The sequence below is a fragment of the Petaurus breviceps genome, unplaced genomic scaffold (assembly GCF_028583685.1).
Source record: "Petaurus breviceps papuanus isolate PSGF00001 unplaced genomic scaffold, PetGlider_PUasm1.0 186, whole genome shotgun sequence".
NCBI lineage: Eukaryota > Metazoa > Chordata > Mammalia > Diprotodontia > Petauridae > Petaurus > Petaurus breviceps.
In genome coordinates, this window is record NW_027185798.1 from 47,811,555 (window position 1) to 47,824,595 (window position 13,041).

Below are 13,041 nucleotides of genomic sequence, written 5' to 3' on the forward strand. Positions count from 1 at the left end.
TGCAGAGGAACAGAAGAGTGATTCAACTAGATCAAGTATACAAAAGAAGACCTATGCTAGAAATGATGAAATTGTGAAGGCATGGAGATATTGATTCTCAATATCAGAAAGAGGGAAGGATATATGCTTGGGGAAAAAACCCACAGGCCTAATTATTACTGAAAAAAAGCAATTGGATAAATATCGATAGCTACTAATCAATATGCTGACTTTCCCATCTTCATAAAATCTTTAAAAATTATTAGCAACCATCAACAAAGACAAACACTAAAACATGCAAAGAACAAAAAAACTGCATAAGAAACAGGGAATTGGTGTCGGCTTGTGGTGGGCAGTGATTGCATCTATTGTCGTGGCCATCTTCTACAAGGCCAGATTATCATGGCTACCTTCCTCATGCTGAGGAACAAGGCAAACATGACCATCCTGGGCCTGGGGACTTGGAAGTCCCATCCAGGCAAAGTGGCTGATGCAGCGAGGACTGTGATCGATACTGTATACTACCACATTGACTGTGCCCACATCTACCAGAATGAGAATGAAGTAGGTAAGGCCATCCAAGACAAGATCAAGGCGAATGTTGTCAAACAAGAAAACCTCTTCATTGTCAGCAAGCTTTGGTGCACATACCATGAGAAAAGCTTGGTCAAGTCCAAAAAATTTCTGAGTTCCAAAAAAACTCTGAGTGACTTAAAGCTGGATTACTTGGATCTCTATCTTGTTCATTGGCCTACAGGATTTAAAGCTGGAAAGGCTCTTTCCCCATTGGATGACAAGGGCAACATGATTCCCAGTAACACAAACTTTTTGGATACATGGACGGCCATGGAAGAATTGGTGGATGTAGGACTGGTGAAAGCCATTGGAATCTTCCAATTCAAGTATTCAAGTATCTTCCAAACCAAGCTGGGACTGAAGTACGAGCCAGCAGTTAACCAGATAGAGTGCCATTCATATCTCACCCAGGAGAAGTTGATCAAATATTGCTGGTCCAAGGGCATCGTGGTAACACCCTTGGTGCTCCAGATCAGCCATGGGCCAAGCCAGAGGACCCTTCTTGCTTGAATGACCCCAGGATCAAGGCCATTGCTGCAAAGCACCAAAAAACCACAGCATGGGTTCTGATCAGGTTCCACATACAGAGAAAAGTGGTTGTGATCCCTAAGTCGATCACCCCATCACAGATTGCTGAGAACTTTCAGGTGTTTGATTTCGAGTTGACGGATGAGGAGATGTCAACTATACTCAACTTTAATCCTGACTGAAGAGTCTGTGTCTTGACCAATGTTGCTTATTACAAAGATTACCCCTTCAATGCCCCATTTTGAAGTTCTGGCTAGTTGCTGCCCAGTGTCTGGATGAAGGTCACCTGATGCTTTCAGCTCTGCTGACTCATCCTGACGAGTATATCATTCTTCTGCATTGCATTGGTCAATCCTGGCCTCTACTTCCAAGAGCTGGGTCAACCACTGAATATCACTGTCAGATCTCAGCTTGATTGAGTAACTCCTGGTTTTCTGGACCCTCCTTACTGCTCAGCTAGAAATACAGAATCAGTCTATGGTTTGGGGCAGCCAGGTAGCACAGTGAGTAAGATCACTGGCCCCAGAGTCTGGATAACCTGGGATCGAATCTGGGCTCAGACACTTAGCACACACCCAGAAACACCTGGCCGTGTAACCTTGAGCAAGTTACTTAATCCCAATTGCTTTAAAAAAAAGAAATACAGAATGACTACCTCCTCCCCAGATGGGCCCTATAAACAAGAATTATTCCTTTAGAAAATGGTTTTCTTTCTTTTAGTAACAAGTAGATTTCATCTACTTGAAGTTATAAACCCTACCTTCTTGCTTTAAATTTAAAAAATCTTTCATGTAGTATTAAAAAAAACCAGTGAATTTTTGTTATGTAGATGTAATGACCCCTCTGTACCACTCCCCCAAATGTGTACAAAGGGTGGCCATTACAGGGATAACTATATGGCTGGACTTCTAACAAGACCATATCTCTTTGAAGCTCCACCAAAATACTTTTCATTAACAGTCAATCAATAAGGTTAATGTATAGGAACAGATAGTTTTCAAAGGAAGAAATTAACCTATCAATAGAATTATGAAAAAATTCTCCAAATTACTAATAATTACAGAATGTAAATTAAAACAACTCTGAGGCTCTATCTCACATCCATCAGATAAGCAAAAATTACCCCAAAAGGGAAAATTATAATTATTGTAAGGAGGAGTGCAAGAAGGCAGGCATACAAATACATTTTTGATGGAGTTGTTAATGGGTGCAGCCATTCTGAAAAGCAATTTTGAACTATAACTACAAATATCACTAAACTGTGCATACCCTATGTGACCTAGAGATGCCATGCCTCAGCCCATACCCCAAAAGGATCAAAGCGGAAAAGAGCCCATATGTACAAATACTTTTATAGCTTCTCTTTATATAGCAGCAAAGAACTGGAAACTAGGAGAATACCCACCAGCTGTGGAATGGGTGAACAAGTGATGGCATATAAATTAAGGGAATATTATTGCACTATAAAAATGGAAAAAGGGATGGTTTTAGAAAAATGTGAGGTATGAACTGATACAAAGATAAATAACAGAACCAGAAGGGTAATTTATACACTAATGACAACAACATTGTAAAGAAAAACATCTTTGGAAGACTTAAGAACTCTGATCAATGCAATGACCAAACATGGTTCCAGAAGACAGGTGTTAAAAAATGCTGCCCATCTTCTGTCAGTCACATGATGAACTCAAGGTAGAGAATGAGACATGTGTTTTTGGACATGGTCAATGTGGGTATTTGTCCTGCTTGACTACGTATTTGATACCAGGGTTTTGTCTTTCAATTTGGGGTAGTGGGGAGGAAGAATTGAAGGAGAGAGGGATGCAAAAAAGGGAGAAAAATAAAAAGCATGTCATTGAAACATTTTTTAAAAGAACAGAAAGAAGGTTAATAGGAAACACAGATAAGTAGGATGACTGAAAAGAATATATTAAATTTGTTTATACTTGGCGGGAGAAGCAAACTATTTACATGGTGCAGATTCAGACTTTCATGTGCAATCTTTTTTTTGTATGTAGAATTTCTCACCTTGTGTGACAGTTATTAAGTTCACAATTTTAAAATAGACTTAATTAGCTTGTGCAAAGACATTTACTAAGATATAAGAGTAAGAACAGTTGGTGCACGATATTTTCCTGTAAACCTGGAGTTTGCTCTCCCACAAATACACACAGTGTCCCTGTGAAGAATGGGCTCAAACTTAAGAGTACAGCAGTAGTGAAGTAGACATGTGAGGCATATATATGGAGGAACTCACCAATTCTGATATTGTTTAAAGTCTTTTCTCCCTTTAGAGAGTCCTCCCTTCCCTTCTTGGATATGTCTCTCTGCTGGGTCGGCCTCTCAACTAGACGCCAAGGACCGGTTCAGTTCTGGTACGTCTCTCCTCTAATAGCAGTCATACTGTGTGACTTCCCTTCATGACTCTCCACATCTGTCATCCCTTATTGTGCCCCTCCACATTTGATGCAGATGCTTCCCTTCCTGAGGAATACTGCAACTACTGCCTTGCAGATCTCTCAGGATCTTTGAACCTTTTAGAACTCAAAAGATCGCCTGGAAGCTCTGTTTTAAGATTCTTGTTCACCTAAAGTCAAGAAAAAACAAACACAGAGACAGAGATGGCTGTGTACTCACAGCTGTCCTGGCTGAATAGGGAAATTAGACCAGCTGTCTCTCTCCCACCTAGTTCTTGGGAGGCAGCTCAAACCAGAACTATCTTCCTTTTCTCCTCCTCCTTCCCCTGCCTCCCCGCTCCCAAAAAAGTGAGAGCAGAGGGTCCGGTTGCCCTTTTTGTATATCTACTAATATCAGAATCAGAAGCCAATTAGGGAGCTCTTTATTATCACACAGTGCAAGTCCCTATGCATGATCAAAAATAGGACCCTCTCCAAGATTTTACATGGCAGATTGAAAGTAGGCAAGGAACAACTGTGCATACTCCAAGGGCTGACCCCCAAAGGTCAGTCTACCTACACTGCAGTTTCTTTTTCTTTTTTTTATTAAATCTCTATCACTTCCCACTAATTCACCATCCACACCCAAATAGAAGCCCTCCCTTGTAATAAATAAGTACAATCCAGCAAAATAAATCAACACATTGACTGTGTCTGGAAATAAATGTCTCATTAAACATGTCTAGTCCACCACCTCTCTGTCAAGAGGCAGCAGGCATACTTCTAATCATCAGTCTGCTGAAATAATGATTGGTCACTACACTGATCAGAGTCCTGAAATCTTTCAAAATTGTTTTCCTTTTGATTTTTCTACAAAAAATCTTTGTGAGAATAGTCTTGCCAGGTATTGAGTACATGTTTGATGAAGGTATAAGAAGGGTACTGGTAGGCTTTCCCAAACAATATTCTACGGTTTTACAGACATCTTTACAAACAGACTGAAAGGTACAGAGAACAAGGTCCCAGGACACTTGTCATTTGCTGGCTGCAAAAAAAGTATTTGATTTGGTGGAGTAAAATGTCTTATTAAAGGTTCTTTCCCAATAAGGTATCTCTCATGCACATGCTAAAATATATGATTCCTTGAAAGATATAACAGAGATAAGTTTGTTTGGCAGCTCTCTATCAAGCAAGGCATAAAACAAAGACGTGTATACTTGCTAAAGAGATATGCCCCTATTATGGAAGATGTCCAGCCTATATCTTAAAGAGGGATTCTCAGCCAATGGCATAGCCCTCCAGCAGCTCCTGTTGGAAAGTGACATTCCAGGGCTTCTTCAATGAGATGTGTAATTACAGAGTTTGGTTTTGAGCACCAGAGGATTTTATATCTGATCTTGGAGGTTATAAGAAACCACTTAAGTTTATGGTGGGGAAAGGGGGGTGAAACAGCCGAACATGAGGTTTACTTTGGCAACTGATTGGAAGATCGACTGAAACAGGGAGATATTTGCAGCAGAGAGACCAATTAGAAGACTGTTTCAATAGTACAGGCATAAAATATGACCTGTGTCAGGATGATGGCAGTGTCAGAGGAGAAAAGGGACACGTTTGAGAAAATGTTATGAGAGTAAAACTGAGTTCTTGGCAATAGACTGGATATGGAAGTGAGAGACAGTGAGAAGTTGAGGATGACAACTAATTTTCTTAGAGTGGGCAACTGGGAGAATGTGATACCCTTAATTGTAATAGGCAAGTTTAAAAGAAGGGAGAGTTTTGAGGAAAAGATGATGATTTCAGTTTTGGATATGATAGTTTAGAAGTCTATAGAGGACATCCAGTGAGAGATGTCTAATAGACATTTGGAGATGTAAGTCTGGAGGTTAGGACCTGATAAATAGATTTGAGAAATATCAGCATAGAGATAACACTTGAATCCACAGGAACTGATGAGATAAACAAGTGAAATAATACAGAGAGAGAAAAGAAGAGGGCCCTAGCCACAGTCCTGTAGTACACTGACCTTTAGCAGGCATGACCTGACTAAGGAATCCAACAAAGGAATCAGAGGAGAAGTGAGAGAGATATAGGAAGAGAACTAGGGGAGTAGTGTCCTGAAGATCTAAAGGAGACGAGAGTATCAAGAAGGAGAGGTTTATCAACAGTGTCAAAGATTTCAGAGAGGTCAAGGAGAATGATTGAGAAAAGGTCATTATATTTGGCAATTAAGAGATCACTAGTGACTTTGGAGAGAACAGTTTCAGTTAAAAGATGAGGTTAGAAGCCTCATAGAGAAGCCTTGTAGAGAGTTAGGAAGAGAGTGAGAGGAAAGGAAGTTGAAACATTGACTAAGGACACTCTACTTAAGGAATTTTTAGCCACCAAAGAGAGGATTGACATGGTACAATAGGGAGATTATAGGGTAGGGATGGACTGAGAGGTTTTTCAGGGTGAAGGAGACACGGTCATATCTGTAGGCAGTCAGGAAGCAGCCAGTAGACAGAGAGATTGAAGATAAATGAGAGTGGGGATTGTGGAGGGTATAATCTGCTGGAGAAGACAGGATGGAATGGGATCACTTGTGTTGGCAAGGAGTGAGATGAAAAAAAGAAGAGAAGAAGGCTCTCAGTGAATGGTCTCAGTTTTTCAGTGAAATATGAGGCAAGGTTCTCAGAGTGAGTGAGGAGAAGAGGGAGTTATAGGAGGTTTGAAGAGGGATGAAAAGGTTTGGAAGAGCCACTATGGTAAATGAGATAGTGAGTTAATTAGGCACATGCAAGAGTATTGCCTTTCTACATCAAGGGCCCAATTGAAATTATGTAAGATAAATTTGTAGTGGTCTCAGGCAGCATATTTTATGATTTTATCCAACTTCATTCAATAGCATGAATGAGAACAGAGGCATATGTTGGGAATAATCCAGGGCTGAGGCTTGGCAAGGCAAGATAGGCAATAGAATAAATGCAGTAATTGGTAAGGGATTCAAGAGAAGAGAATAGTGTAGAGCTGAACTGGTTCACATTTTAGAAAGAGGAAATGTTGAGCCTAGAGAAGAGTGGACTTATGGGGGCGGCCAGGTGGCTCAGTGAGTAAGAGCACCAGCTCCAGTGTCAGGATGACCTGGGAATCGAATCTGGGCTCTGATACTTAGCACCACACCCAGAAATAACTGGCCGTGTAGCCTTGAGCAAGTTACTTAACCCCCATTGCTTAAAAAAAAAAAAGAATGTGAGAAGAGTGGACTTGGGAGGTACATGATGGTTCACTTCAAGCATCTGGAGTATTGTCATGTAGACAAGGATTACATTTCTCCTATTTGGTCCCAGAGGGCACAATTAGGAGCACTTGGAAGTTGTAGATCCAATTTAGGTTACTAATCAACAGTTTGGTAACCAATAAGCCTCAAACCCAATGGTGAGTTAGGGGGATGTCTATCCCAAGTATATGAAGACCCAAGTATATGAAGACTTTCCACCATGGAATGGGCAGATGAGAACAATTTGTTCCAATGGTGGCTGAATCAGGTGCTATGGAGCACCTGGAGCTTGGTCAGACATTGAAGATACCATGTCATCCACTGCATCACAGGTCATGGCTGGTCATCCTGACTTTTGTCTTGCCACTGGATTTTGATGACTCTGGAAGAGAGAGTGAAGTTGATGACTTTGCACAGCTCTGAATCACTTAAATCCAATTCAGAAGCAAATCAAGACATCACTCCATGATGTTACTGGTCCTCTTCAAAAATGAAGGACAAACAAAACCAGTTACTTCAGATATATCATTCTCTCTCCCAACAGTCTTACACTGTAACAAAGGAAAACAATTAAGCAAAACCAATGAACACTGATCACTTCTGATACCAAATGCACCATTCTGTACCCATAGTCCTCTGCCTCTGATGGATAACTTAAAAAAAAGGTTTTACTGATCTTTTGTTTTTTTACATCATTGCTTTCCCCAGCATTCCTCCCCCCCAGAATATAATTTCATACAACAAATTGTATTTTAAAAAACAAAAAAGAGGAAAAAATCAGCACAACTGATCCACGCATAAAAAAGTCCTAAAACGTGCAGTGTGAAACACCTGTGGACTTTGCACCTCCACGAAGGTATGGATTTGGAATGTAACAAATTCTTTTTAAAATGGTTGTACCAATTCACGGCTCCATCAACAATGTATTTGGTGTGTTTATCATACCACAATCTCTCCAACATTGACTACTGCCATTTTTTTTCCATTATTTCAATTTGTAGAATGTTGCAAAATCATATGAAACAAGCATGACTTGAAAGAAGAAATATCCTTGTACATAAGATAGAGAGATGTAGATTAGGTAATGTTAGAGTCAGATAGATTAAAAACTGGTTGAATAACTAGATTGATTAAAAGATCCATGTTACCCTGGGAAAAAAGTCTTTTATGAAGTATATAAAAAAGCAGACCTCAACTACATGCTGTTTTATATATGTGTGTGCATGTATATATGTACATACATATATACATACACATATACATATATTTAGCAAGGATATGAAGGAATAGAGAGAATACTTATCAAAGTTGCAAACGATACAAAATTAGGAGGGACAGTTAACAAATTTGATGAAAGCATCCAAAAAGATCTTAACATACTAGCATGATGAGGCAAATCTAATAAGATAAAAAATTTAACAAGTGTAACAAAATCTTATGTTTTGGTTCCAAATTTTTAGTTAACAAGATTAGAAGCAGGAAGCTGGGAAACAATTTTTATAACAAGTGTCTCTGATAAAGGCCTCATTTCTCATATATATAGAGAAAGGAGTCAAATTTATAAGAATACAATCATTCCCCAGTTGACAAATGGACAAAGATATGAACAGGCAGTTTCCAGATGAAGAAATCAAAGCTAACATGAAAAAATGTTCTAAATCACTATTTATTAGAGAAATGCAAATTAAAATGATTCTGAGGTATTATCTCTGATTGGCTAATATGACAGAAAAGGAAAATGACAAATGTTAGAGATGTGGGAAAATTGGGACACTAATGCATTGTGGGTGGAGTTGTGAACTCATACAACCCTTCCGGAGAACAATTTGGAACTATGCCCAAAGGGCAACTACACTGTGCATACCCTATGATCTAGTAATATCACTACTAGGCATTATTATCTCTCTAACAGATCATAAAAAGGGGAAAAGTGCCTACATGTACAAAAATATTTATAGCAGCTCTTTTTGTGGTAGCAAAGAATTGGAAATTGAGTAGATGACCATCACTTGGTGAATGGCTGAACAATTGTGGTATATGAATGTAATGAAATATTATTGTGCTATAAGAAATGAGGAGCAGACAGACTTCATAATATTCTGGAGAGACTTATATAAACTGATGCTGAGTGAAGTGAGCAGAACCAGGAGAACATTGTATACAGTACAGCAACTTTGTGTGATGATCAGCTATGACTGACTTCGCTCTTCTCCACAACATGGTGACCTGAGACAACTTCAAAGGACTCATGATGGAAAATGCTGTCTATATCCGGAGAAAGAACTAAGGGATTCTGAGTGCAGATAGAAGCATACTATTTTCACTTTATTTTTTTTGTAGTTTTTCCTTTTTGTTCTGTTTTTTCTTGCACAACATAACTAATATGGAAATATATTTTACATGATTGAACATATATAATATGTTGAATGCTTACCATTTTAGGAAGGGGAGGAGGGAGAAAATTTGAAACTCAAATTTTTATTTAAAAAAAGGAATGTTATGGGGCGTCCAGGTAGCACAGCGAGTAAGACCACCGGCTCCAGTGTTGGGATAACCTGGGGATCAAATCCAGGCTCAGATACTCAGCACCACACCCAGAAATAACTGGCCGTGTAAACTTGAGCAAGTTACTTAACCCCAATTGCTTAAAAAAAAAAAGGAATGTTAAAAATTGTCTTTATATGTAATTGGAAAAAAAGAAAATAATATTAAAGAAAGAAAATTCAGCATAAAAATGTTTTAAATTTGGTAAAAAATCAAGTGGACAAGAAAATAGATAGGGGTTTTATTAAGTGCTTACTATGTGCCAGGCACTGTGCTAAATGGGGGGAGGAGAGGATGCAAATATAAGCAAACAAGACAGTCCCTGTCCTCTAGGAACTTGTTGTGTTTGTCCTTCACTTTCAAGGAGGACCATGACATCAGGGAAATGATGACATGACTTGCACTTGACTTTGATTTGAGTGAGGAAGGACTGTACAAAGTCACCAACCTCATTTTCTCCTCCAGAGCCATCTGGGTCCAGTTGCCAGATATTTATCAGGACCACTGGAGATGGCCCAGGATGCAGTGGAAGACCTTGGCCCTTTTAGGCTAAGGCCTTTCAGGTTCTCACTTTGTGTGAGGTAATGCCCATTTATTAAATAGACCTCTTTAAGAAGTGAGTCAAGAAATGGCCCCTTTAATAAAAAAAAAAAAAGCTTATGTTCTAATGGAACATGACAACACATAGAGGGCTGCTTAAAAGTATGAGAAAGGGGAGTGGTGTGGAAGTGACCAGAAAGTGACTTGCTGATTGTTGTTCTTCATTCCCAAAGAGGACCAAAATGACATTACTACATCCCGGTCAAGTTACAGTGTGTCCAACTGTGGCTCATCAGACCAATAAAAGATCAAAGGACTCCACCACAGATTGGGCAGAAATAGTCCGTATGAACATTTGGAGTGGAGGTATCTTTAAATCTTCATATCTCATGTTTCTTTCAAGCTACTGCAATTCTGTATTGCTCATAGAACACAGTACCTTCTTTGATGCAGGTATGCCACGCTGAGCAGTCCTGTCAGTGTCTCCCATGTCTCACAATCAACTTCAAAGTTCTTCAGAGAAACCTTGAGAGTGTTTTGTATGACTTCTCTGACCTCCACGTGAGCACTTTCCTTGTGTGAGTTTTCTGTAAAATAGTCTTTTAGGCAAACGTATATTTGGCATTCAGACAACATGGTCAGCCCATCTGAATTGTGCTTTTTGCAGTAGAGTTTGAATGCTTGGCAGTTCAACTGGAGAAAGGACCTCAGTGTCCGGTACCTTATCCTTCCAGGTGATCTTCAGAATCTTCCTAAGATAATTCAAATGGAAGTGACTCAGTTTCCTTGCATGGGGCTGGTAGACTATCCAAGTTTCACAGGCATACAACAATGAGGTCAGCACAATGGTTCTGTAGACTTTCAGTCCCGTAGGCACTCTGATACTTCTCCTCTATCACACTTTCTTCAGAGCCTCCCAAACACTAAGCTAGCTGTGGCAATGTGTGTATCAACCTCACCATCCTGGGAAGTATACTGCCAAGGTAAGTGAATTTATCCAGAGCATTAAAAATTTCTCCATTCATTGTAACTGATGGTTCCATGTGTGGATGGCTGTGGACAATCTGTGTTTTCTTGATGTTAATTGATGGTGCCACACCACCACCATCTGCAGTGTGACCGATACATGTGTTACAGCTTCTTGTAGCCATAGGTGAGAGCTGGGTGAATCAGGTAGACATAAAAGGTAAAAAGTAGCCCTGAAAAGAGCTTGGCAGCTTTCTCACCAAAGGTATTTGTCTTCCCTGAACACCATATACCCAAAGATATACTAATGGGGATATATAGACGGTTCTTATGAAAAAGATTTGGGGTTTTGGTGGGTTACAAGGCTAATATGAATTGAAATATGAAATGTCAAAAGAGCTACCTTGATCATAAGAAGCACTGATGAGGCATAATATCTGGAACAATTGAGGTGAGAGTTTTGCTTCATATTATAGTGTTGCATGCTATTTCACACTGCATGTTTTATGACTTTTAAAACATGTTCCTCAGTTGTGCTGATTTTTTTTCTCTTTTTTGTATTTAAAAGATATGTGATATGGGAAGACTTTTGGAGAGATGGGGAAAAGGGATGCTGGGATTTTGTACTCTGCTGTATTCTTCCTTAAGTTAGACCCCATCTGAAGTACTGTTTTTTTTCTGACCACCACAGTTTAGAAGGATGTTGTTAAATTGGAATGAATCCAGAAAAAGTGGTCAGAGGACCGGAAACTATGCCATGTGAGAATTGTTTCAATGAACAAGAGGTGTTTAACCCAGAGAAGATTAGATTTAAGGTGTATGTTGGGCATACAAAAGGGTACAACATAATAGTTGTCTTCACGTATTTGAAAGCCTGTCCAGAGCACGAAGGGGAGATTAGACTTGTATTTGACCACAGAAGGCAGAACTAGGATCAATAAAAAAGAATTTGCAGAGGCAGACAGGCTTCATGTAAGTAAAACTTCCTTCAAGTTAAGTTATGTTAAAAAAAAAAGGGGGGGTGGCTAGGTGACACAGTGAATAGAGCACAGGCCCTAGAGTCAGAAGGACCCGAGTTCAGATCCAGCCTCAGATGCTTGACACACTTGCTAGCCGTGTGACTTTGAGGGGGATTCACTTAACTCCAATTGCCCTCCAAGAAGAAAAAAAAAATGAAATGGGCTGCTTCATGAGGTATTGAGTTCCCTATCACTGGAGGTAATATAGAGACTGTATGAGAATTTATAGGGAACGTTGAAGAAGCAATTACTATTTAAGAATAGATTGATCTAGATGATCTTTGATGTCCCTTGGAACATTGAAATCCTGAAATTTGGTTACTAGAATTGGCTATTTTTTTAAATTCCATTATAAATTGGTACAACCATTTTCAAAAGCAATTTAAAAATTTTCTTTAAAAAAAGTGACTAAAATGTCCATACTATTGGTCTAAAGATCTCACTGCTAGTCACATAGTCCCAAGAAGTCAAAGAATGAAAGATCCCATATATATCAACATATTCAAGGTAGCCTTTTTTTGTAGTAACAAAAAACTAGAAACAAAATAGATGTCCATCAACTAGGAAATGGATAAGCAAATTGGGATATATTCATATAATGGTTATTGTGGTATCAGAAATGAATATGAAAAATATAGGGAGGCATGGAAAGATTTATATGAACTGACATAGAATGAAGTAAAAAGAACCAAGAAAATAATATACAATGAGTACAATAATGTAAATGGAAAGAAAAGAAATTGAATTCTCCACAATTATAATGATCAAGAATCTTAGCCATGGGAAGAAGGGTTGAGAAAATACAATCACCTCCCTTCTTTGCAGAGGTGGAGCACTATGGACATAGAATGCTACATATACTGTCAGATTCAGTTGTATGTTTATAGAATTATAAATCTATAACTAGATGGGATCTTAGAGGCCAACTAGTTCAGCTCTCTTGTTTTACAGATAAGGAAATTGAGGTATCTGGAGTTTAGTGACTTGGCCAAGGTCAGAGGCAGGATTTGTTGGTTGGTGGTTGGTTTTGCTGAACTCATTCTCTCTCTCTCTCTCTCTCTCTCTCTCTCTCTCTCTCTCTCTCTCTCTCTCTCTCTCTCTCTCTCTCTCTCTCTCTCTCTCTCTCTCTCTCTCTCTCTTTCTCTCTCTCTCTCTCTCTCTCTCTCTCTCTCTCTCTCTCTCTCTCTCTCTCTCTCTCTCTGTCTCTCTCTGTCTCTCTCTCTCTGTCTCTCTCTCT

General features: G+C 39.2%; 1 pseudogene; it reads left to right on the forward strand.

Moving 5' to 3' along the window:
* Nucleotides 1-381: 381 nt before the first annotated feature.
* Nucleotides 382-1,328, forward strand: LOC138162181 (aldo-keto reductase family 1 member B1 pseudogene; annotated as a pseudogene).
* Nucleotides 1,329-13,041: the final 11,713 nt, after the last annotated feature.